A 25,448-nucleotide genomic window follows, 5' to 3' on the forward strand; every position below is an offset into this window, starting at 1 on the left:
TCTAATTGTAAACTTCTCATATTTTGCATGGCAGGTTAGCAGAATCTGCAACTTCATCAAACCCACTAAAGATAAGCCAGGAACAGTGACCATCTGTGGTCTCCTCTTACCTACCCAGTTATCTCTCGCTGTTATAGTGCCATACCCTGGGAGACACTTTGCTCCTCCCTTCCTCTGGATCCCTGTGTTGATTTGTTTCTGACACAAGTTAATAATTATTTCCAGAAGGCAAAGTAGCCATGCCTGGGAATCACTGGTGAGTTCAGAGGAGACTGGAGAGACAGATATCTTAGGCACGTCAATGGTAGAGCGATCAACAGCTCAGACCAGTATCACTAGGCAATGTAGCCATGCCTCTGAATCACTGGTGAGTTCAGAGTAGACCGGAGAGGCAGATGTCTTAGGCACGTAAATGCTAGAGTGATTAACAGCTCAGGCCAGTATCACTAGGCAATGTAGCCATGCCTGGGAATCACTGGTGAGTTCAGAGGAGACTGGAGATGCAGATGTCTTAGGCATGTCAGTGCTAGGGAGATTAACAGCTCCTTAAGCAGCAGCAGTATTTTAGAGACATGATGTACCAGGAACTGGCCTATTTCTCACAGTGCAGAGCATCTCTTGTTGGATTGAAAATATTTTCTTTATCCTGACTTGGCCAGTATCTTCAGAAGTCCATCATAACAAGTACTGTAAGTACCATCCATATTTAATGAAAATGTGTTTATTATAATCTTCATGCTACTTATAAGTAAGCTTATTGTTTGTATGCTGACTGCCATTTTTCATGGCTACTTTTGTGTTGCAAGTAACTCATAGTTTTTATATGAATATTGAAATATAGAAATTGAAATAGCTATCCTTTGACATAAATTCATTGTGCTGTAAGGAAGTGCTTTTGTTCAATTGCAAGTTTGTAGTGAAAGTGCAATAGGTTTTCTAATTGTAAACTTCTCATATTTTGCACAGCAGGTTAGCAGTATGTGCAACTTCATCAAACCCAGTAAAGATAAGCCAGGAACAGTGACCATCTGTGGTCTCCTCTTACCTACCCAGTTACATCTCGCTGTTATAGTGCCATACCCTGGGAGACACTTTGCTCCTCCCTTCCTCAGGATGCCAGTGTTGATTTGTTTCTCTGACACAAGTTAATCATTATATCCAGAAGGCAAAGTAGCCATGCCTGGGAATCACTGGTGAGTTCAGAGGAGACTGGAGAGGCAGATGTCTTAGGCATGTAAATGCTAGAGCAATTAACAGCTCAGGCCAGTATCACTAGGCAATGTAGCCATGCCTGGGAATTACTGGCGAGTTCAGAGGAGACTGGAGAGGCAGATGTCTTAGGCACATCACTGCTAGAGAAATTAACAGCTCCTTAAGCAGCAGCAGTATTTTAAAGACATGATGCACCAGGAGCTGGCCTATTTCTCACAGTGCAGAGCATCTCTTGTTGGATTGAAAATATTTTCTTTAGCCTTACTTGGCCAGTATCTTCAGAAGTCCATCGTAAGAAGTACTGTAAGTACCATCCATATTTAATGAAAATGTGTTTATTATAATCTTCATGTTACTTGGCTACTTTTGTGCTGGAAGTAGATCATAGTTTTTTATGAATATTGAAATATAGAAATTGAAATACCTATCCTTTGACATAAATTCATTGTGCTGTAAGGAAGTGCTTTTGTTCAATTGCAAGTTTGAAGTGAAAGTGCAATAGGTTTTCTAATTGTAAACTTCTCATACTTTGCACGGCAGGTTAGCAGTATGTGCAACTTCATCAAACCCACTAAAGATAAGCTAGCAACAGTGACCATCTGTGGTCTTCTCTTACCTACCCAGTTATCTCTCGCTGTTATAGTGCCATGAGCAGGGAGACACTTTGCTCCTGCCTTCCTCTGGATCCCTGTGTTGATTTGTTTCTCTGACACAAGTTAATCATTATTTCCAGAAGGCAAAGTAGCCATGCCTGGGAATCACTGGAGAGTTCAGAGGAGACTGGAGAGGCAGATGTCTTAGGCACGTCAGTGCTAGAGAGATTAACAGCTCCTTAAGCAGTAGAAGCATTTTAAAGACATGATGCACCAGGAGCTGGCCTATTTCTCACAGTGCAGAGCATCTCATGTTGAATTGAAAATATTTTCTTTATCCTAACTTGGCCAGTATCTTCAGAAGTCCATTGTAATAAGTACTGTAGATACCATCCAAATATGATGAAAATGTGTTTAGTGTAATCTTCATATTATGTATAAGTGAGCTGATTTTTTTGTATGCTGCCTGCCTTTTTTCATGGCTACTTTAATGTTGTAAGTAACTCATAGTTTTTATATAAATATTGAAATATAAAAATTGAAATACCTATTCTTTGACATAAATTCATTGTGTTGCAAGGAAGTGCTTTTGTTCAATTGCAAGTTTGTTGTGAAAGTGCAACAGGTTTTCTAATTGTAAACTTCTCATATTTTGCACGGCAGGTTAGCAGTATGTGCAACTTCATCAGACCCACTAAAGATAAGCCAGCAACAGTGACCATCTGTGGTCTTCTCTTACCTGCCCAGTTACATATTGCTGTTATAGTGCCATACCCTGGGAGACACTTTGCTCCTCCCTTCCTCAGGATGCCAGTGTTGATTTGTTTCTCTGATGCAAGTTAATCATCATTTCCAGAAAGCAGTGTATCCATGCCTGGGAATCACTGGCAAGTTCAGAGGAGACTAGAGAGCCAGATGTCTGAGGCACATCACTGCTAGAGAGATTAATAGATCCATCTGCAGCAGCAGGATTTTCCAAGACATTATGCACCAGGACCTAGACTATTTTTCAAAGCGCAGAGCATCTCTTGTTGGATTGAAAATATTTTCATTGGCCTAACTTGGCCAGTATCTTAAGAAGTCCATCGTAATAAGCACTGTAGGTACCATACATATTTTATGAAAATGTGTTTAGCGTAATCTTCATGTTACTTGTAAGTAAGCCAATAGTTTGAATGCTGCCTACGTTTTGTCATGGCTACTTTTGTCGTAAGTAACTCATAGTTTTTATATCAACACTGAAGTATAAAAATTGAAATACCTATCCTTTGACATAAATTCATTGTGCTGCAAAGAAGTGCATTTGTTCAATTGCACGTTTGTAGTGAAAGTGCAACAGGTTTTCTAATTGTAAAATTCTCATATTTTGCACTGCAGGTAAGCAGTGTGTGCAACTTCATCAAACCTACTAAAGATAAGCCAGCAACAGTTACCATCTGTGGTCTTCTCTTACCTACCCAGTTATCTCTCGCTGTTGTAATGCCATACCCTGGGAGACACTTTGCTCCTCCCTTCTTCACGATCCCCGTGTTGATGTGTTTCTCTGACGCAAGTTAATCATCATTTCCACTAGGCAATGTAGCCATGCCTGGGAATCACTGGCAAGTTCAGAGGAGACTGGAGAGGCAGCTGTCTCAGGCACATCAGCGCTAGAGAGATTAACAGCTCCTTTGGGAGCAGCAGAATTTTCAAGACATAATGCACCAGGAGCTGGCCTATTTCTCACAGTGCAGACTATCTCTCGTTGGATTGAAAATATTTTCATTGGCCTACCTTGGCCAGTATCTTAAGAAGTCCATCGTGATAAGCGCTGTAGGTACTATCCATATTTAATGAAAATGTGTTTAGCATAATCTTCATGTTACTTATAAGTAAGCTGATTGTTTGTATGCTGTGTGCTTTTTTTCATGGCTACATTTGTGTCATAAGTAACTCATAGATTTTTTATATAAACATTGAAATATAGAAATTGAAATACCTATCCTTTGACATAAATTCATTGTGCTTTTGTTCAATTTCAAGTTTGTATTAAAAGCACAAGTTAGAAATTTTCTAATTGTAAAATTGTCATATTTTGTATGGCAGGTAAGCAGTATGTGCAGCTTCATCAAACCCACTAAAGATAAGCCAGCAACAGTGACCGTCTGTGGTCTTCTCTTACCTACCCAGTTATCTCTGGCTGTTTTAGTGCTGTACCCTGGGGGACACTTTGCTCCTCCCTTCCCCAGGATACCCGAGTTGATTTGTATCTCTGACGCAAGTTAATCATCATTTCCACAAGGCAACATAGCTATGCCTGGGAATAATTGGCGAGTTCAGAGATTGGAGAGGCATTTGTCTCGGGTATGTCAGCGCCAGAGATATTAACAGCTCCTTCAACAGCAGCAAGATTTTCAAGACATGATGCACCAGGAGCTGGCCTATTTCTTACAATGCAGAGCATCTCTTCCTGGATTGAAAATATTTTCATTGGCCTAACTTGGCCAGTATCTTAAGGAGTCCATCGTAAAAAGCACTGTAGGTACCATCCATATTTAATGAAAATGTGTTTAGCATAATTTTCATGTTACTTATATATATAAGTAAGCCGATGTTTGTATGCTTTCTGCCTTTTTTCATGGCTACTTTTGTGTCATAAGTAACTCATAGTTTTTATATAAACATTGAAATGTAGAAATTGAAATACCTATATGAAATTCCTGAAACAGGAGTGGTGGGAGTATGTGATAGAGTGTAAGAAAGTAAACTCTAGATTGAAATGGGTAAAACTGAAAGTGGATGGAGAGAGATGGATGATTATTGGTGCATATGCTCCTGGGCATGAGAAGAAAGATCATGAGAGGCAAGTGTTTGGGAGCAGCTGATTGAGTGTGTTACTAGTTATGATGCATGTGAATGGGTTATAGTGATGGGTGATTTGGATGCAAAGGTGAGTAAGGTTGAGGGAATAATTGGTGTACATGGGGTGTTCAGTGTTGTAAATGGAAATGGTGAAGAGCTTGTAGATTTGTGTGCTGAAAAAGGACTGATGATTGGGAATACCTGGTTTAAAAAGAGAGATATACATAAGTATACGTAAGTAGGAGAGATGGCCAGAGAGCGTTATTGGATTACGTGTTAATTGATAGGCGCGTGAAAGAGAGACTTTTGGATGCTAATGTGCTGAGAGATTCAGCTGGAGGAATGTCTGATCATTATCTTGTGGAGGCGAAGGTGAAGATTTGTAGAGGTTTTCAGAAAAGAGGAGAGAATATTGGGGTGAAGAGAGTGGTAAGAGTAAGTGAGCTAGGGAAGGAGACTTGTGTGAGGAAGTACCAGGAGAGACTGAGTACAAAATGGAAAAAGGTGAGAACAAAGGACGTAAGGGGAGTGGGGTTGGAATGGGATGGCTTTAGGGAAGTAGTGATGGACTGTGCAAAAGATGCTTGTGGCATGAGAAACCTGGGAGGTGGGTAGATTAGAAAGGGTAGTGAGTGGTGGGATGAAGAAGTAAGATTATTAGTGAAAGAGAAGAGAGAGGCATTTGGACAATTTTTGCATGGAAATAATGCAAATGAGTGGGAGATATATAAAGAAGGAGGCAGGAGGTCAAGAGAAAGGTGCAAGAAGTGGAAAAGAGGGCAAATGAGAGTTGGGGTGAGAGAGTATCATTAAATTTTAGGGAGAATAAAAAGATGTTATGGAAGAAGGTATATAAAGTGCGTAAGACAAAGGAACAAATGGGAACATTAGTGAAGGGGGCTAATGTGGAGGTGATAACAAGTATTGGTGATGTAAGGAGATGGAGTGAGTATTTTGAAGGTTTGTTGAATGTGTTTGATCATAGAGTAGCAGATGTAGGGTGTTTTGGTCGAGGTGGTGTGCAAAGTGAGAGTGTTAGGGAGAATGATTTGATTAACAGAGAAGAGATAGTAAAAGCTTTGCAGAAGATGAAAGCCGGCAAGGCAGCTTGTTTGGATGGTATTGCAGTGAAATTTATTAAAATAGGGGGTGACTGTATTGTTGACTGGTTGGTAAGGTTATTTAATGTATGTATGACTCATGGTGAGGTGCCTGAGGATTGAAGGAATGTTTGCATAGTGCCATTGTACAAAGGTAAAGGGGATAAAAGTGAGTGCTCAAATTACAGAGGTATAAGTTTGTTGAGTATTCCTGGGAAATTATATGGGAGGGTATTGATTGAGAGGGTGAAGGCATGTACAGAGCATCAGATTGGGGAAGAGCAGTGCGGTTTCAGAAGTGGTATAGGATGTGTGTATCAGGTGTTTGCTTTGAAGAATGTATGTGAGAAATACTTAGAAAAGCAAATGGATACAGTTGTATGTAGCATTTATGGACATGGAGAAGGCATTTGATAGAGTTGATAGAGATGCTCTGTGGAAGGTATTAAGAATATATGGTGTAGGGGGGCAAGTTGCTAGAAGCAGTGAAAAGTTTTTATCGAGGATGTAAGGCATGTGTACGTGTAGGAAGAGAGGAAAGCGATTGATTCTCAGTGAATGTTGGTTTGCGGCAGGGGTGTGTGATGTCTCCATGATTGTTTAATTTGTTTATAGATGGGGTTGTTAGGGAGGTGAATGCAAGAGTTTTGGAAAGAGGGGCAAGTATGCAGTCTGTTGTGGATGGGAGAGCTTGGGAAGTGAGTCAGTTGTTGTTCGCTGATGGCTGATTCGGTTGAGAAACTGCAGAAACTGGTGACTGAGTTGGGTAAAGTGCGTGAAAGAAAAAAGCTGAGAGTAAATGTGAATAAGAGCAAGGTTATTAGGTACAATAGGGTTGAGGGACAAGTCAATTGGGAGGTACATTTGAATGGAGAAAAACTGGAGGAAGTGAAGTATTTTAGATAGCTAGAAGTGGATTTGGCAAGGGATGGAACCATGGAAGCGGAAGTAAATGAGAGTAAATGTGAATAAGAGCAAGGTTATTAGGTACAATAGGGTTGAGGGACAAGTCAATTGGGAGGTACATTTGAATGGAGAAAAACTGGAGGAAGTGAAGTATTTTAGATAGCTAGAAGTGGATTTGGCAAGGGATGGAACCATGGAAGCGGAAGTGAATCATAGGGTGGGGGAGGGGGCGGAAGTTTTAGGAGCATTTCCTGTGTGGTGAGGGAGCGACAGGAATGGATGAAGGCAGCAAGTATGAATACATACATGTGTATGTATGTATGTCTTTGTATGTCTATTTATGTATACGTTGAATATACGTTGTATATGGGCATTTATATATATATATATATATATATATATATATATATATATATATATATATATATATATATATATATATATATATATATATGTGTGTGTGTGTGTGTGTGTGTGTGTATGAGTAGTTGGGTCATTCTTTATGTTTCCTTGTGCTACCTCGTTGACACAGGAAACAGTGGTTAAGTACAATAAACGTGTATATATACACAGAGTTTTGCATATATACACGTACATTTTCATACTCACTTGCCTTCGTCCATTCTATTGCTACCATCTCCCACAGGAAACAGCATTGCCACCCCCTGCTTCAGAGAGGTCGTGCCAGAAAAACACAAAAAAAAGGCCACATCGTTCGCACTCAGTCTAGCTGTCTCATGTAGTGCACCGAAACCACAGCTCCCTATCTGTTCCTGGTGCCACCACTCCCAAGATGAAACAGCTTCGCCATCCCCAGCATCAGTTAGTGGTGCCAGAAAACGGACCAAAAAATGGCCACATCTGCCCGCGCATTATCTGGCTGCCATGAGTAATGCACTGAAACCACAGCTCCCAATCCTTTCCTGGTGCCATCACTCCTAAGAGGAAACAGCTTCGCCTCCTCCTGCCTCAGCGAGAAGTGCCAGAAAATGGACAAAAAAAAATGGCCACATCTGCTCATGCATTATCTAGCTGTCATGAGTAATGCACTGAAAACCCAGCTCCCTATCCATTCCTGGTGCCACCACTCCCAAGAGGAAACAGCTTCGCCACCACTTGCATCAGTGAGTAGTGCCAGAAAATGGCCACATCTGCTTGTACATTATCTAGTTGTCATGAGTAATGCACTGAAATCACAGCTTCCTGTCCACTTTCAGGCCCCATAGCCCTTTCCATGGTTTACCCCGGACACTTCACATGCCCTGGTTCAGTCCATTGACAGCATGTCAACCCAAGTATACCACATTGTTCTAATTCAGTTTATTCCATACACACCTTTCACCCTCCTACATGTTCAGGCCCTTATTGCTCAGAACCTTTTTCACTCCATCCTTCCACCTCCAGTTTGGTCTCCTGCTTCTCCTTGTTCCCTCCACCTCTGACGCATCTATCCTCTTTGTCAACCTTTCCTTATTCATTCTCTCCATATATATGAACCATTTCATATTTGCCATTTTCGGGGTAGTGTCAGGATCAGAGGACTGAGCCTTAGCAGGGAAATCCTCACATGTATTTGATCGCTGTTTCCCGCTTTAATGAGGTAGTGCCAGGAACAGACAAAGAAAGGCTGCATCCACTGTATAGCTGTCATGTCATGCCTAACTAAGCCAACATGAGGTTATGCTGGGAATGAAGTCACCTTCAGTGAGGCTGTATCATTGGGAGTAGTCTTATCTATGAAGTTTTCACTCCAAAGTAATCTACATATCCTGGCTGCTGGAAGTTGTGTAGCCTTTAGAACGATCCATTCCCATCGCCACACATGGAATACCATCCCCCTCCCCCCTCATGTGTGCGAGGTAGCTCTAGGAAAAGACAACAAAGGCCCCATTCGTTCACACTCAGTCTCTAGCTGTCATGCAATAATGCCCAAAACCACAGCTCCCTTTCCACATCCAGGCCCCACAGAACTTTCCATGGTTTACCCCAGACGCTTCACATGCCCTGATTCAATCCACTGACAGCACGTCAACCCCGGTATACCACATCGATCCAATTCACTCTATTCCTTGCCCGCCTTTCACCCTCCTGCATGTTCAGGCCCCGATCACTCAAAATCTTTTTCACTCCATCTTTCCACCTCCAATTTGGTCTCCCACTTCTCCTCGTTCCCTCCACCTCTGACACATATATCCTCTTGGTCAATCTTTCCTCACTCATTCTCTCCATGTGACCGAACCATTTCTAAACACCCTCTTCTGCTTTCTCAACCACACTCTTTTTATTACCACACATCGCTCTTACGCTATTATTACTTACTCGATCAAACCACCTCACACCACATATTGTCCTCAAACATCTCATTTCCAGCACATCCACCCTCCTGCACACAACTCTCTCTATAGCCCACGCCTTGCAACCATATACCATTGTTGGAACCACTATTCTTTCAAACATAACCATTTTTGCTTTTCAAGATAACGTTCTCAACTTCCATACATTTTTCAATGCTCCCAGAACTTTCGCCCCCTCTCCCACCCTATTATTCACTTTCGCTTCCATAGTTCCATCCGCTGCCAATCCACTCTCAGATATCTAAAACACTTCTCTTCCTCCAGTTTTTCTCCATTCACACTTACCTCTCAATTGACTTGTCCCTCAACCCTACTGTACCTAATAACCTTGCTCATATTCACATTTACTCTCAACTTTCTTCTTTCACACACTTTACTAAACTCAGTCACCAGCTTCTGCAGTTTCTCACCCGAGTCAGCCACCAGCGCTGTATCATCACTGAACAACAACTGACTATTTTCCCAAGCCCTCTCATCCACGAGAGACTGCATACTTGCCCCTCTCTCCAAAACTCTTGCATCCACCTCCATAACAACCCCATCTATAAACAAATTAAACTATCATGGAGACATGACGCACCCCTGCCGCAAACCAACATTCTCTGGGAACCAATCACTTTCCTCTCTTCCTACTCGTACACATGCCTTACATCCTTGAGAAAAACTTTTGACTGCTTTTAGCAACTTACCTCCCACACGATATACTCTTAATACCTTCCACAAAGCATCTTTATCAACTCTATCATATGCCTTCTCCAGATCCATAAATGCTACATACAAAGCCATTTGTTTTTCCATGTATTTCTCACATAGATTCTTCAAAGCAAATACCTGATCCACACATCCTTGATCACTTCTGAAACCACACTGCTCTTCCCCAGTCTGATGCTCTGTACATGCCTTCACCCTTTCAATTAATGCCCTCCCTTATAATTTCCCAGGAATACTGAACAAACTTATTCCTCTGTAATTTGAACACTCACTTTTATCCCCTTTGCCTTTGTACACTGGCACTATGCATGCATTTTGCCAATCCTCAGGCACTTCACCATGGACCATACATACATTGAAAATCCTCACCGACCAGTCAACAACACAATCACCCCCTTTTTTGATAAATTCCTCAGCAATACCATCCAAACCCCCAGCCTTGCTGACTTTCATCTTCTGCAAAGCTTTCACTAACCTCTTCTCTGTTCACCAAATCATATATACATATATATATATATTTATTATTCTTTGTCGCTGTCTCCCACATTAGTGAGGTAGTGCAAGGAAACAGACGAAAGAATGGCCCAACCCACCCACGTACACATGTACATACATACATGTCCACACACGCCCATATACATACCTATACATCTCAACGTATACATATATATACACACACAGACATATACATATGTACACATGTACATAATTCATAGTCTGCCCTTATTCATTCCTGTCGCTACCCTGCCACACATGAAACGACAACCCCCTCCCCCCCCATGTGTGCGAGGTAGCGCTAGGAAAAGACAACAAAGGTCACATTTGTTCACACTCAGTCTCTGGCTGTTATATATAATGCACCAAAACCACAGCTCCCTTTCCACATCCAGGCCCCACAGAACTTTCCATGGTTTACCCCAGATGCTTCACATGCCCTGGTTCAATCCATTGATAGCACGTCGACCCCGGTATACCACATCGTTCCAGTTCACTCTATTCCTTGCATGCCTTTCACCCTCCTGCATGTTCAGGCCCTGATCACTCAAAATCTTTTTCACTCCATCTTTCCACCTCCAATTTGGTCTCTCACTTTTCGTTCCCTCCACCTCTGACACATATATCCTCTTTCTCAATCTTTCCTCACTCATTCTCTCCATGTAACCAAACCATTTCAAAACACCCTCTTCTGCTCTCTCAACCACACTCTTTTTGCTACCACACCTCTCTCACCCTTTCATTACTCACTCAGTCAAACTATCTCACACCAGATATAGTCCTCAAACATCTAATTTCCAGCACATCCACCCTCCTCTGCACAACTCTATCTATAGCCCATGCCTTGCAACCATATTGTTGGAACCACTATTCCTTCAAACATACACCCATTTTTGCTTTCCAAGATAACGTTCTCGACATCCATACAGTTTTCAACGCTCCCACAACTTATGCCCCCTCCCTCACCCTGATTCACTTCTTCTTCCATGGTTCCATCTGCTGCCAAATCCACTCTCAGATATCTAAAACACTTCACTTCCTCCAGTTTTTCTCCATTCACACTTACCTCTCAATTGACTTGTCCCTCAACCCTACCCTTGCTCTTATTCATATTTACTCTCGGCTTTCTCCTTTCACACACTTTACCAAACTCAGTCACCAGCTTCTGCAGTTTCTTACCCGAATCATTCACTAGCACTGTCTCATCATCGAACAACAACTAGCTCACTTCCCACGCTCTCTCATCCACAACAGACTGCATACTTGCCCCTCTTTCCAAAACTTGCATTCACCTCCCTAACACCCCATCCATAAACAAATTATCAACCATGGAGACATCACTCACCCCTGCCGCAAAGCAACATTCACTGGGAACCAACCACTTTCCTCTCTTCTTACTCGTACACATGCCTTACATCTTCGATAAAAACTTTTCACTGCTCCCAACAACTAGCCTCCCACATCATATATTCTTAATACCTTCCACAGAGCATCCCTATCATCTCTGTCATATGCCTTCTCCAGATCCATAAATGCTACATTCTTCAAAGCAAATACCTGATCCACATATCCTTTATCACTTCTGAAACCACACTGCTCTTCCCCAATCTGATACTCTGTACATGCCTTCACCCTTTCAGTCAATACCCTCCCATATAATTTCCCAGGAATAGTCAACAAACTTATACCTCTGTAATTTGAGCACTCACTTTTATCCCCTTTGCCTTTGTACACTGGCACTATGCAAGCATTCCGCCAATCCTGAGGCACCTCACCATGAGCCATACATACATTAAATAACCTTACCAACCAGTCAGTAATACAATCACCCCCTTTTTTAATAAATTCCACTGCAATACCATCCAAACCCACTCTCTTGCTGTCTTTCATCTTCCGCAAAGCTTTTTCTACCTCTTTATGTATATAAATTATACCCCAATGCATATTTGCCATTTCCTGCTTCAGCGATGTTGTCAAGAACAGATACATAGCTTTTTTTTTTAGAGAAAAGATGTTAATTTTCACATAACATGGTGTTTATTAAGAACCTCATATATATGTGTTCACAGGTTTACATATGCATTCCAGTAAAGGATATATGTAATAGCTGAAATGAAAGTCCTCATAGTATAACAAATGTAGTTATAGCTGTTGAATGTACACAACCTTTTTAAAGCTGAAAAGCATCATTATTAAATAATTACATTAATATCCCCTCAATAAAGCAGAAGAGGATACAATCCATGTTATGTGAAATGTACTAGCTTTTGAATATATCACTGGGAAATACACATCTTATAATATTTAGGGTAGGAAAAATGAAAAGGTGATCAGTGTTATGTCAAATTTAAGGTTTTAGGTAGATATATGTGTACAGAGGAAATGTACATTTGATTATATTTAGGCAAGCAGAAATGAAAGCACAGTCATTGTTAGATCAAATTTATTAAGTTTTTAGCCAGACGTACAGAAATGAAGCTCATGTGCAGATTTCATCACTAACCACTTTTTGTTATTTTTCCAGGCGGGGGAGGATGGAGCTCCAAACCAAACATTACCTGCAAAGACCGAAAAGGAGTACGAGACAGAATATGGGAAATGGATGGATAAGGGATATCAGAAACAAATACTTTATTGCACAAGTTAATGAGCAAGAAATTGACAGAGAAAATATAAGAATGCAAGAATTTTTTATAGTGAAAACATTCACTATAAAGAAATTGACAGAAAATATAAGAATGCAAGAATTTTTTTATAGTGAAAACATTCACTATAAAGAAATTGACAGAAAATATAAGAATGCAAGAATTTTTTATAGTGAAAATATTCACTATAAAGTATAAGAAAATATAATTTAGAAAATATAGCAATAATGGTTAGGGAATATCACAAGAAGTAAATGGAAGATCACTGAATGAATAATACGAATTAGAATAATTAGCATTTATTGTATAAATTTTTTACAGTAATTGGAGAAATTGCCTATTTGTTGCAGTATATATAGGGTGCAATAGTAACATATATATATATGTTCATTCCCTGTGGTCTTCCTCTTACATCAGCTCTGGATTTTACTATCCTACACACTTGTGTAGTCCCTAGCCTTGCACTTTTCATATGCTATAACTTCTCAAAGTGGCAAGTTTTACCCATTATACCCTTGAAACCAGGCCTCCTGCCCCATGAAATGTAATGCTTTTTTTTTTTTTTTTTTTTTCAATGTATTGGGTCAGCAAGATAAAAATGCCATATAGTGTGAAATCTTATATATGGTAAAATTATAAATGTCATGATTTCCATCATATTTTAAGGTTGGAAATATTTGATTTGTATGCTGAAAATATTTTCTATTTAAATGTCTGTCTGTGTTTTATACGTCAGGAAAATATAATTAATCATAGAGCATTGTCTATATTACATGATTTATGAAAAGTTTTGTGGGGCCTGAAAGTAGAAAGGGAGCTGTGGTTTCGGTGCATTATACATTACAGCTAGAGACCGAGTGTGGCCTTTGTTGTCTTTTCTTAGTGCTACCTCACACGCATGCGGGGGGAGGGGTCGTCATTTTCATGTGTGAAGGGATGGCAATGGGAATGAATAAAGTCAGCAAGTATGAATTATATACATGTGTATATATTGGAAAGGAACACAATTTTGCGCGTGATCAAAATATTCCTATGAGTCCACGGGTAAATGAAACACGATAAGTTCCTAAGTGCACTTTCGTGTAATAATCACATCATCAGGGGAGACACGAGAGAAATATAACAATTGGTTGATATACATCGAAAAGACGAAGTTAGGACACCACTTGCTAAACGTGCAATTGTCCAAGACCACTGGACAATTGCGTTTACCAAATGGCGTCCTAGCTTCGTCTCTTCGATGTATATCAACCGATTGTTATATTTCTCTCGTGTCTCCCCTGATGATGTGATTATTATGCGAAAGTACACCTGGGGACTTACCGTGTTTCATTTTCCCCGTGGACTCGTAGGAACACATATATATGTACATGTCTGTGCATGTATATAAGATGAAATGTATAGGTATGTATATGTGCATGTGTGAATATACATGTGTATGTGGGTGGGTTGGGCCATTCTTTCGTCTGTTTACTTGTGCTACCTCACTAACGCAGGAGACAGCGACAAAGTATAATAAAATAAGAAAATGTTTTACTATTTAGCCAGGCCTCTTGCGGACATACAATGCTAAATGTAAATTACTGATCAGTAAATTGTACTAAGAACAACCAAACCTGATCCATATCTGTGGAAAAACATGCCTAGGAGTGTATACCTTGTACTAAAAAGCTAAAAAGGAAGTTGAAAACAACTGTACAAACAATTTTATTAGATCTAAACATGATGCATTACATGGTAAATCTTATAATGTTTCACAGCCAAGACTTTACTCTCCGAGTTGTACAATTGTAAAAATAAATACTCTCTATTCCTTTGTTTTTAATAGCTTTTACATGTTAATTTGATATACAGTAATACATTTGCAAATAAAGCCAGTGGCCAGTCAAGGGTGACACACAAATGGCTGAAAAGGATCACTGTAAGCCTACTATTTATGTCCTGGAGTAAACACGAGCATTTGAGGGTAATGACACAATGCAATGAGATGATTGATGAGAGTAACAGGAGGGAGCTTATGTAAAAGTTTAAAAGTTATGGCTTAGGCATCCTGGGGAATGGGGGAACCCACGTCATTTAGCAGGGTGTATGGAATAAAAATAGAAATGATGAATACAGGTTATGGGAGGACGTGCTTAAGGGGAAGTGGCATGGACAAGAATGAATGAAAATTATCAGGAAGAGGGAAAGAGGGATGTGTAATTATGCCACTGCCAAGAGTGTGGGAGGGTGTTACAGAGCAAGGATGGAATTGGTCAAGAATAATGTGGGTGAAAGACTGCAACTGTGAAGTATGTGTACATCCATCAGTGAATATGAAGACTGTATAAGGTTTTGAAAATGAGAGACACGTTGTAATGGGTTATATGAATGTGAAATTGGGAGGAGATGAAACGGACAAGATATTTGGTAAATGAGGATGCCTGGAATAAATGAAAATGAAAGTTGTCTTGTGGACGTCTGTGCTGAAAGAGAGGTTTATTTCTTTCACATAACTTTTTTCAGCAAAAGACAATCCACGTACATATATAGATGAGAAATGATAGAAGAGAAAAATACTTTGACCATGTGTCAGAGGATGAAAGATTGAGAAGGGCTGTGTGTGATGCTAGAGAGTTGTGAGAAGATCCTTCACAGACTCTGACTTTCGCAGTTCTTGTGGGGATGAGGATGAAGAAGTAGAGGTATAAAGAAAAGTGAGGAGGCAAAAGTGTCAGCAAGCGAGATGAATTAGAAAAAATGCAGGGAGGAGTGTGACCGAAAGTTTAGATGGAAGTGCAGTGAATGTAGGGGTGCTGTTATCAGTTTAAAATATTTACAGACATATTATCAAAGGTTGTACAATTAGAAGAGGGATATAAAGTCATGATATATAGGTAGAAAAAGGAATTTCAGAAACGGAAGAGGGAAGTATATAAAATGTGTAAGATGAATCTTAAGATGCTGACAGAGGAATGCAAAGAAAGAGTAGATGAAGACTTTGGAAGAAAGTATTCCAAAGTAGAGTCTAAATTTTAGGGAAATAATTGAAATGGAAGGTGGTGAAAAAGGAAAGACATATATGTATGAGTGGAAATGAAAATGTGAGGAGGAAATGAAAGGAAAATGGAAAAAGTATTCTGAAAAAATGATGAATGTGGGAAAAGGTGAGACAGCAGTTGTTACATGCATGGGTATGGAAGGTGGAAGAGGTACAATGCAGAGGCTGAAGGCAGGAAAGGCACATGGTGTGGATGGGATTACGGCTGAAATGCTGAAGTATGGAAGAGAAAGTGTGATAGAATGGATGCATCTGATATGTAATTTAGCATGGAAACAGAAGGTTGTCCCTGAGGATTGGGTGAAAGCTTCTATTGTTCCTTCATTCAAAGGAAAAGGTGCTAAATTTGTGTATAGCAATTATTGAGGGAATAAATTTGTTAAGTATACCAGGAAAAGTGTATGCTGACAATGAAGAAGTGTTGCAGAAGGTTGTGTGAGTAAGCATAAGCAACTAAAGACAAATGCAAATAAAAGTACAGTAATGATGTTTAAAAAGAAGCATAGAAAGTATAGATTTTGCAAAGCCGTATAGAGTGAAAGAAGAATGTGTACGGAAACTGTGTTCTAAACATAGAGGGAGAAAAACTGGAAAGGGTGAAGGAAGTTAAGTATTTAGGAGTAATCTCGGGAAAGTTTGGTGTTGCAGAAGGAAGGATACGGGAGACAGTGGTGCAGGGTAAACAAGTCACTGGGTCCCTTAACAGAATAATGAAGGGTAGAGGTGTAAGTATGGAAGTAACGAGATGATTAAGGGACAGCATGGTCCTCCCAAACCTGACCTATGCAACCAAAACATGGAAATGGAATGAAATACAGAGGTTAAGAATCTAAGCAGTGGAAATGAGCTTTTAAAAAGGAGCATGTGCTGTAAGTACATGGAATAAAGAAAAAAATGAAGGTGTGATTGAGAGAGGTGGTATGGCAAAGGCAATGAATTGTAGAGTGAGTGAAACGTAATACTTTAAGGTGGAGGTTTGGGCATAAGAAAAGAATGCAAGACTGGGAGTTTAAAAGGAGAGTATATTAGCACAATTAACAGGGATGGTGTGAGAGGTAGACCAACTGACATGGCAAAACAGAGTGGAAGAACACTGGACGAAAGGAAATGGTGGAAGAAAGCACAGAATGGCATAAGCAAGGGAAGCAAGTAAGGACATGGATAGGTGGAGACTTTTGCCATGGCCAACCCTTACATGGAGTTCCTGGAAGGAATGGGTGTCAGAGATAAAGAAAGGTATAACTCACAAGTTAAGGATACTCTTTTGCTGTCACTACCCCCTTGAGGGAACAGGCATTAATACATATATTATTGTACTTGATCGCCATTTCCCGTGTCAGAGGTAGCGCCAGGAAAGAGAAAAAGAACGGCCTATCCACTCACATATGCATATATCTACATAAACACCCATACATGTACATATACATATTATAATATACACATATACGTATTCATACTTGCTTGCCTCCATCCATTCCTGACACTGTCTCGCCCCATAGGAAACAGCATTGCTACCCAGTGTCAGCGAGGTAGCTCCAGGAAACAGACGAAAGAATGGCCCAACCCACCTACATACACATGTATGTACATACACGTCCACACACAGCACATATACATACCTATACATCTCAATGTATACATATATATACACACACAGACATATACACATGTACATAATTCATAGTCTGCCCTTATTCATTCCCATCGCCACCCCGCCACACATGAAATGACAACCCCCTCCCCCCACATGTGCGTGAGATAGCGCTAGGAAAAGACAACAAAGGCCACATTCGTTCACACTCAGTCTCTAGCTGTCATGTATAATGCACTGAAACCACAGCTCCCTTTCCACATCCACGCCCCACAGAACTTTCCATGGTTTACCCCAGACGCTTCACATGCCCTGGTTCAATCCACTGACAGCACGTCAACCCCGGTATACCACACCGTTCCAATTCACTCTATTCCTTGCACGCCTTTCACCCTCCTGCATGTTCAGGGCCCGATCACCCCAAATCTTTTTCACTCTATCTTTCCATCTCCATAGGTCTCCCACTTCTCGTTCTCTCCACCTCTGACACATATATCCTCTTGGTCAATCTTTCTTCACTCATTCTCTCCATGTGACCAAACCATTTCAAAACACCCTCTTCTGCTCTCTCAACCACACTGTTTTTATTGCCACACATCTCTCTTACCCTATCATTACTTACTCGATCAAACCACCTCACACTACATATCCTCCTCAAACATCTCATTTCCAGCACATCCACCCTCCTCCACAGAACTCTTTCTATAGCCCACGCCTCACAAACATATAATATTGTTGGAATCACTATTCCTTCAAACATACCCATTTATGCTCTCTGAGATAACATTCTCGCCTGCCACACATTTTTCAACACCCAAAACTTTCGCCCCCTCCCCCACCCTATGACTCACTTCTGCTTCCATTGTTCCATCAGCTGCCAAATCCACACCCAGATATCTAAAACATTTCACTTCCTCCAGTTTTTCTCCATTCACACTTACCTCCCTACTGACTTGTCCCTTAACTCTACTGTACCTGATAACTTTGCTCTTATTCACATTTACTCTCAGCTTTCTTCTTTCACACACTTTACCAAACTCAGTCACCAGCTTCTGCAGTTTCTCACATGAATCAGCCACCAGCGCTGTATCATCAGCGAACAACAACTGACTCACTTCCCAAGCTCTCTAATCCACAAAAGACTGCATACTTGCCCCTCTTTCCAAAACTCTTGCATTCACCTCCATAACAACCCTATCCATAAACAAATTAAACAACCATGGAGACATCACGCACCCCTGCTGCAAACCAACATTCAATGAGAACCAATCACTTTCCTCTCTTCCTACTCATACACATGCCTTACATCCTCAATAAAAACTTTTCACTGTTTCTAACAACTTGCCTCCCACACCATATATTCTTAATACCTTCCACAGAGCATCTCTATCAACTCTATATCATATGCCTTCTCCAGATCCATAAAGGCTATTTTATCTATTTATTATACTTTAACGCTATCTCCCGCGTTAGCGACGTAGCGCAAGGAAACAGACGAGAGAACGGCCCAACCCACCCACATACACATAAACACCCACATACATACCTGTACATTTCAACGTATACATTCATATACATACAGACATATACATATATACACATGTACATCTTCATACATTCCCTCTGCCAACCTGCCACACATGTAATGACACCTCCCTCCCCCTGCAAGCACGTGAGGTAGCACTAGGAAAAGACAACAAATGCCACATTCGTTCACACTCAGTCTCTAGCTGTCATGTGTAATGCACCGAAACCACAGCTCCCTTTCCACATCCAGGCCCCACAAAACATTCCATGGTTTACCCCAGACGCTTCACATGCCCTGGTTCAATCCACTGACAGCACATCGACCGGGGTATACCACATCGTTCCAATTCACTCTATTCCTTGCATGCCTTTCATCCTCTTGTATGTTCAGGCCCCAATTGCTCAAAATCTTTTTCATTCCATCCTTCCACCTCCAATTTGGTCTCACACTTCTTGTTCCCTCCACCTCTAACACATATATCTCTGTCACTCATTCTCTCCATGTGACCAAACCATTTCAATACACCCTCTTCTGCTCTCTCCACCACACTTTCCATTACCACACATCTATCTTACCCTTTCATTACTTACTCGATCAAACCACCTCACACTACATTTTTTTTTTTTCCAAAAGAGGGAACAGAGAAGGGGCCCAGGTGAGGATATTCCCTCAAGGGCCCAGTCCTCTGTTCTCAACGCTACCTCGCTAATGCGGGAAATGGCGAATAGTATGAAAGAAAGAAAGAATATATATATATATATATATATATATATATATATATATATATATATATATATATATATATATATATATAATAATATATATATATATATATATATATATTTTTTATTTTTTTATTATACTTTGTCGCTGTCTCCCGCGTTTGCGAGGTAGTGCAAGGAAACAGACGAAAGAAATGGCCCCCCCCCCCATACACATGTATATACATACGTCCACACACGCAAATATACATACCTACACAGCTTTCCATGGTTTACCCCAGACGCTTCACATGCCTTGATTCAATCCACTGACAGCACGTCAACCCCGGTATACCACATCGCTCCAATTCACTCTAGTCCTTGCCCTCCTTTCACCCTCCTGCATGTTCAGGCCCCGATCACACAAAATCTTCTTCACTCCATCTTTCCACCTCCAATTTGGTCTCCCTCTTCTCCTCGTTCCCTCCACCTCCGACACATATATCCTCTTGGTCAATCTTTCCTCACTCATTCTCTCCATGTGCCCAAACCACTTCAAAACACCCTCTTCTGCTCTCTCAACCACGCTCTTTTTATTTCCACACATCTCTCTTACCCTTACGTTACTCACTCGATCAAACCACCTCACACCACACATTGTCCTCAAACATCTCATTTCCAGCACATCCATCCTCCTGCGCACAACTCTATCCATAGCCCACGCCTCGCAACCATACAACATTGTTGGAACCACTATTCCTTCAAACATACCCATTTTTGCTTTCCGAGATAATGTTCTCGACTTCCACACATTCTTCAAGGCCCCCAGAATTTTCGCCCCCTCCCCCACCCTATGATCCACTTCCGCTTCCATGGTTCCATCCGCTGCCAGATCCACTCCCAGATATCTAAAACACTTCACTTCCTCCAGTTTTTCTCCATTCAAACTCACCTCCCAATTTTATTATTATTATTATACCGTCGCTGTCTCTCGCGTTAGCGAGGTAGCGCAAGGAAACAGACGAAAGAATGGCCCAACCCACCCACATACATATGTATATACATACACGTCCACACACGCACATATACATACCTATACATCTCAACGTATACATATATATACACACAGACATATTCGTTTATTTATTCATTTATTTTGCTTTGTCGCTGTCTCCCACATTAGCGAGGTAGCGCAAGGAAACAGACGAAAGAAATAGGCCCAACCCACCCACATACACATGTATATACATACACGTCCTCACACGCAAATATACATACCTATACATCTCAATGTATACATATATATACACACACAAACATATACAAATATACAAATGTACAAATGTGAATAAGAGCAAGGTTATTAGGTACAGTAGGGTTGAGGGTCAAGTCAATTGGGAGGTAAGTTTGAATGGAGAAAAGCTGGAGGAAGTAAAGTGTTTTAGATATCTGGGAGTGGATCTGGCAGCGGATGGAACCATGGAAGCAGAAGTGGATCATAGGGTGGGGGAGGGGGCGAAAATCCTGGGAGCCTTGAAGAATGTGTGGAAGTCGAGAACATTATCTTGGAAAGCAAAAATGGGTATGTTTGAAGGAATAGTGGTTCCAACAATGTTGTATGGTTGCGAGGCGTGGGCTATGGATAGAGTTGTGTGCAGGAGGATGGATGTGCTGGAAATGAGATGTTTGAGGACAATGTGTGGTGTGAGGTGGTTTGATCGAGTAAGTAACGTAAGGGTAAGAGAGATGTGTGGAAATAAAAAGAGCGTGGTTGAGAGAGCAGAAGAGGGTGTTTTGAAATGGTTTGGGCACATGGAGAGAATGAGTGAGGAAAGATTGACCAAGAGGATATATGTGTCGGAGGTGGAGGGAACGAGGAGAAGTGGGAGACCAAATTGGAGGTGGAAAGATGGAGTGAAAAAGATTTTGTGTGATTGGGGCCTGAACATGCAGGAGGGTGAAAGGAGGGCAAGGAATAGAGTGAATTGGATCGATGTGGTATACCGGGGTTGACGTGCTGTCAGTGGATTGAATCAGGGCATGTGAAGTGTCTGGGGTAAACCATGGAAAGCTGTGTAGGTATGTATATTTGCGTGTGTGGACGTATGTATATACATGTGTATGGGGGTGGGTTGGGCCATTTCTTTCGTCTGTTTCCTTGCGCTACCTCGCAAACGTGGGAGACAGCGGGAAAAAAAAAAAAAAAAAACATAATTCATACTGTCTGCCTTTATTCGTTCCCATCGCAACCCCGCCACACATGAAATAACAACCCCCTCCCCCCAAATGTGCATGAGGTAGCGCTAGGAAAAAAACAACAAAGGCCACATTCATTCACACTCCGTCTCTAGCTGTCATGTAATAATGCACCGAAACCACAGCTCCCTTTCCACATCCAGGCCTCACAGAACTTTCCATGGTTTATCCTATACGTTTCACATGCCCTGGTTCAATCCACTGACAGCACATCGACCCCGGTATACTACATCATTCCAATTCACTCTATTCATTGCACGCCTTTCACCCTCCTGCATGTTCAGGCCCTGATCACTCAAAATCTTTTTCACTCCATCTTTCCACTTCCAATTTGGTCTCCCACTTCTCGTTCCCTCCACCTCTGACACATATATCCTCTGTCAATCTTTCCTCACTCATTCTCTCCATATGACCAAACCATATCAAAACATCTTCTGCTCTCTCAACCACACTCTTTTTATTGCCACACATCTCTCTTACCCTATTATTACTGACTCGATCAAACCATCTCACACTACATATTGTCCTCAAACATCTCATTTCCAGCACATCTACCCTCCTCTGCATAACTCTATCCATAGCCCATGCCTCGCAACCATATAACATTGTTGGAACCACTATTCCTTCAAACATACCCACTTTTGTTTTCCAAGATATTGTTCTCAACTTCCACACATTCTTCAACGCTCCCAGAACTTTCGCCCCCCTCCCCCACCCTATGATTCACTGCTTCCATGGTTCCATCCGCTGCCATATCCACTCTCAGATATCTAAAACGCTTCACTTCCTCCAGTTTTTCTCCATTCAAACTTACCTCCCAATTGACTTGTCCCTCAACCCTACTGTACCTAATACCCTTGCTCTTATTCACATTTACTCTCAGCTTTCTTCTTTCGCACACTTTACCAAACTCAGTCACCAGCTTCTGCAGTTTCACACATGAATCAGCCACCAGCGCTGTATCATCACTGAACAACAACTGACTCACCTCCCAAGCTCTCTCATCCACAACAGACTGCATACTTGCCCCTCTTTCCAAAACTCTTGCATTCACCTTCCTAACAACCCCATCCATAAACAAATTAAACAACCATGGAGACATCACACACCCCTGCCACAAACCTACATTCACTGAGAAGCAATCACTTTCCTCTTTTACTACACGTACACATGCCTTACATCCTCGATAAAAACTTTTCACTGCTTCTAACAACTTGCCTCCCACACCATATATTCTTAATACCTTCCACATAGCATCTCTATCAACTCCATCATATGCCTTCTCCAGATCCATAAATGCTACATACAAATCCATTTGCTTTTCTAATTATTTCTCACATACATTCTCCAAAGCAAACACCTGATCCACACATCCTCTACCACTTCTGAAACCACACTGCTCTTCCCCAATCTGATGCTCTGTACATGCCTTCACCCTTTCAATCAATACCCTCCCATATAATTTCCCAGGAATACTCAACAAACTTATACCTCTGTAATTTGAGCACTCACTTTTATCCTCTTTGCCTTTGTACAATGGCACTATATGCAAGCATTCCGCCAATCCTCAGGCACCTCACCATGAGACATACATACATTAAATAACCTTACCAACCAGTCAACAATACAGTCATCCCCTTTTTTAATATATTCTAATGCAACACCATCCAAACCCGCTGCCTTGCCGGCTTTCATCTTCCACAAAGCTTTTACTACCTCTTCTCTGTTTACCAAATCATTTTCCCTAACCCTCTCACTTTGCACACCACCTCGACCAAAACAACCTATATCTGCCACTTTATCATCAAACACAGTCAACAAGCCATCAAATTACTCACTCCATCTCCTTCTCACATCACCACTACTTGTTATCACCTCCCCATTAGCCACCTTCACTGAAGTTCCCATTTGTTCCCTTGTCTTACGCACTTTACTGTCTACCCTTTTTCATTCCCGTCGCAACCCTGGCACACATGAAATAACAACCCCCTCCCCCTGCATGTGCGCAAGGTAGTGCTAGGAAAAGACAACAATGGCCACATTTGTTCACACTCATAGTCTCTAGCTGTCATGTATAATGCACTGAAACCACAGCTCCCTTTTCACATCCAGGCCCCACAGGACTTTCCATGGTTTCCCCCAGATGCTTCACATGCCCTGGTTCAATCCAGTGACAGCACATCGACCCCGGTATACCACATCGTTCCAATTCACTCTATTCCTTGCACGCCTTTCACCCTCCTACATGTTCAGGCCCCGATCACTCAAAATCTTTTTCACTCCATCTTTCCACCTCAATTTGGTCTCCATGTCTCCTCGTTCCCTCCACCTCTGACACATAAATCCTCTTTGTCAATCTTTCCTCACTCATTCTTTCCATGTAACCAAACCACTTCAAAATACCCTCTTCTGTTTTCTCAACCACTCTTTATTATCACATATCTCTCTTACCCTTTCATTACTTACTCGATCAAACCACCTCACACCACATATTGTCCTCAAACATCTCATTTCCAGCACATCCACCCTCCTCTGCACAACTCTATCTATAGCCCATGCCTCGCAACCATATAACACTGTTGGAACCACTATTCCTTTAATCATACCAAGTTTTGCTTTCCAAGATAATGTTCTTGACTTCCACACCTTTTTCAATGCTCCCAGAACTTTCGCCACCTCCCCCACCCTATGATTCACTTCTGCTTCCATGGTTCCATCCACTGCCAAATCCACTCCCAGATATCTAAAACACTTCACTTCCTCCAGTTTTACTCCATTCAAACTTACCTCCTAATTGACTTGTCCCTCAACCCTACTGTACCTAATAACCTTGCTCTTATTCACATTTACTCTCAGCTTTCTTCTTTCACACACTTTACCAAACTCAGTCACCAGCTTCTGCAGTTTCTCACTCGAATCAGCCACCAGTGCTGTATCATCAGCGAACAACAACTGACTCACTTCCCAAGCTCTCTCATCCACAACAGACTAGATACTTGCCCCTCTATTATTATACTTTTTCGCTGTCTCCCGCATTAGCGAGGTAGTGCAAGGAAACAGACAAAAGAATGGCCCAACCCATCCACATACACATGTATATACATACACGTCCACAGACACACATACACACATATATATATTTTTTTCCATACTATACGCCATTTCCCGCGATAGCTAGGTAGCATTAAGAACAGAGGACTGGGCCTTTGAGGGAATATCCTCACCTAGCCCCCTTCTCTGTCCCTCCTTTTGGTAAATTAAAAAAAAAAAAAAAAAAAAAAAAAAAAAACTAGAGGGGAGGATTTCCAGCCCCCCGCTCCCTTCCCTTTTAGTTGCCTTCTATGACACGCAGGGAATACGTGGGAAGTATTCTTTCTCCCCTATCCCCAGAATATATATATATATATATATATATATATATATATATATATATATATATATATATATATATATATATATATATATATATATTTTT

General features: G+C 41.2%; 1 long non-coding RNA gene across 27 annotated transcripts in view; it reads left to right on the top strand.

Moving 5' to 3' along the window:
* Positions 1-14,670, top strand: part of LOC139763434 (uncharacterized) — a 33,026-nt gene extending 18,356 nt beyond the window's left edge. For 20 of the 27 annotated variants that reach the window (XR_011716119.1, XR_011716135.1, XR_011716140.1 and 17 more), the window contains 8 exons: positions 35-689; positions 970-1,515; positions 1,753-2,300; positions 2,662-2,904; positions 3,183-3,617; positions 3,891-4,322; positions 7,299-7,776; positions 12,737-14,670. This is a non-coding gene — a long non-coding RNA (uncharacterized lncRNA). Of the gene's footprint in view, positions 1-34; positions 690-966; positions 1,516-1,752; positions 2,301-2,468; positions 2,905-3,182; positions 3,622-3,890; positions 4,323-7,298; positions 7,777-12,736 lie in introns of all 27 variants that reach the window. The other 7 variants (XR_011716130.1, XR_011716134.1, XR_011716141.1 and 4 more) reach the window with 7 other exon arrangements.
* Positions 14,671-25,448: the final 10,778 nt, after the last annotated feature.

Source organism: Panulirus ornatus, chromosome 47 (assembly GCF_036320965.1).
Source record: "Panulirus ornatus isolate Po-2019 chromosome 47, ASM3632096v1, whole genome shotgun sequence".
Taxonomy (NCBI): domain Eukaryota; kingdom Metazoa; phylum Arthropoda; class Malacostraca; order Decapoda; family Palinuridae; genus Panulirus; species Panulirus ornatus.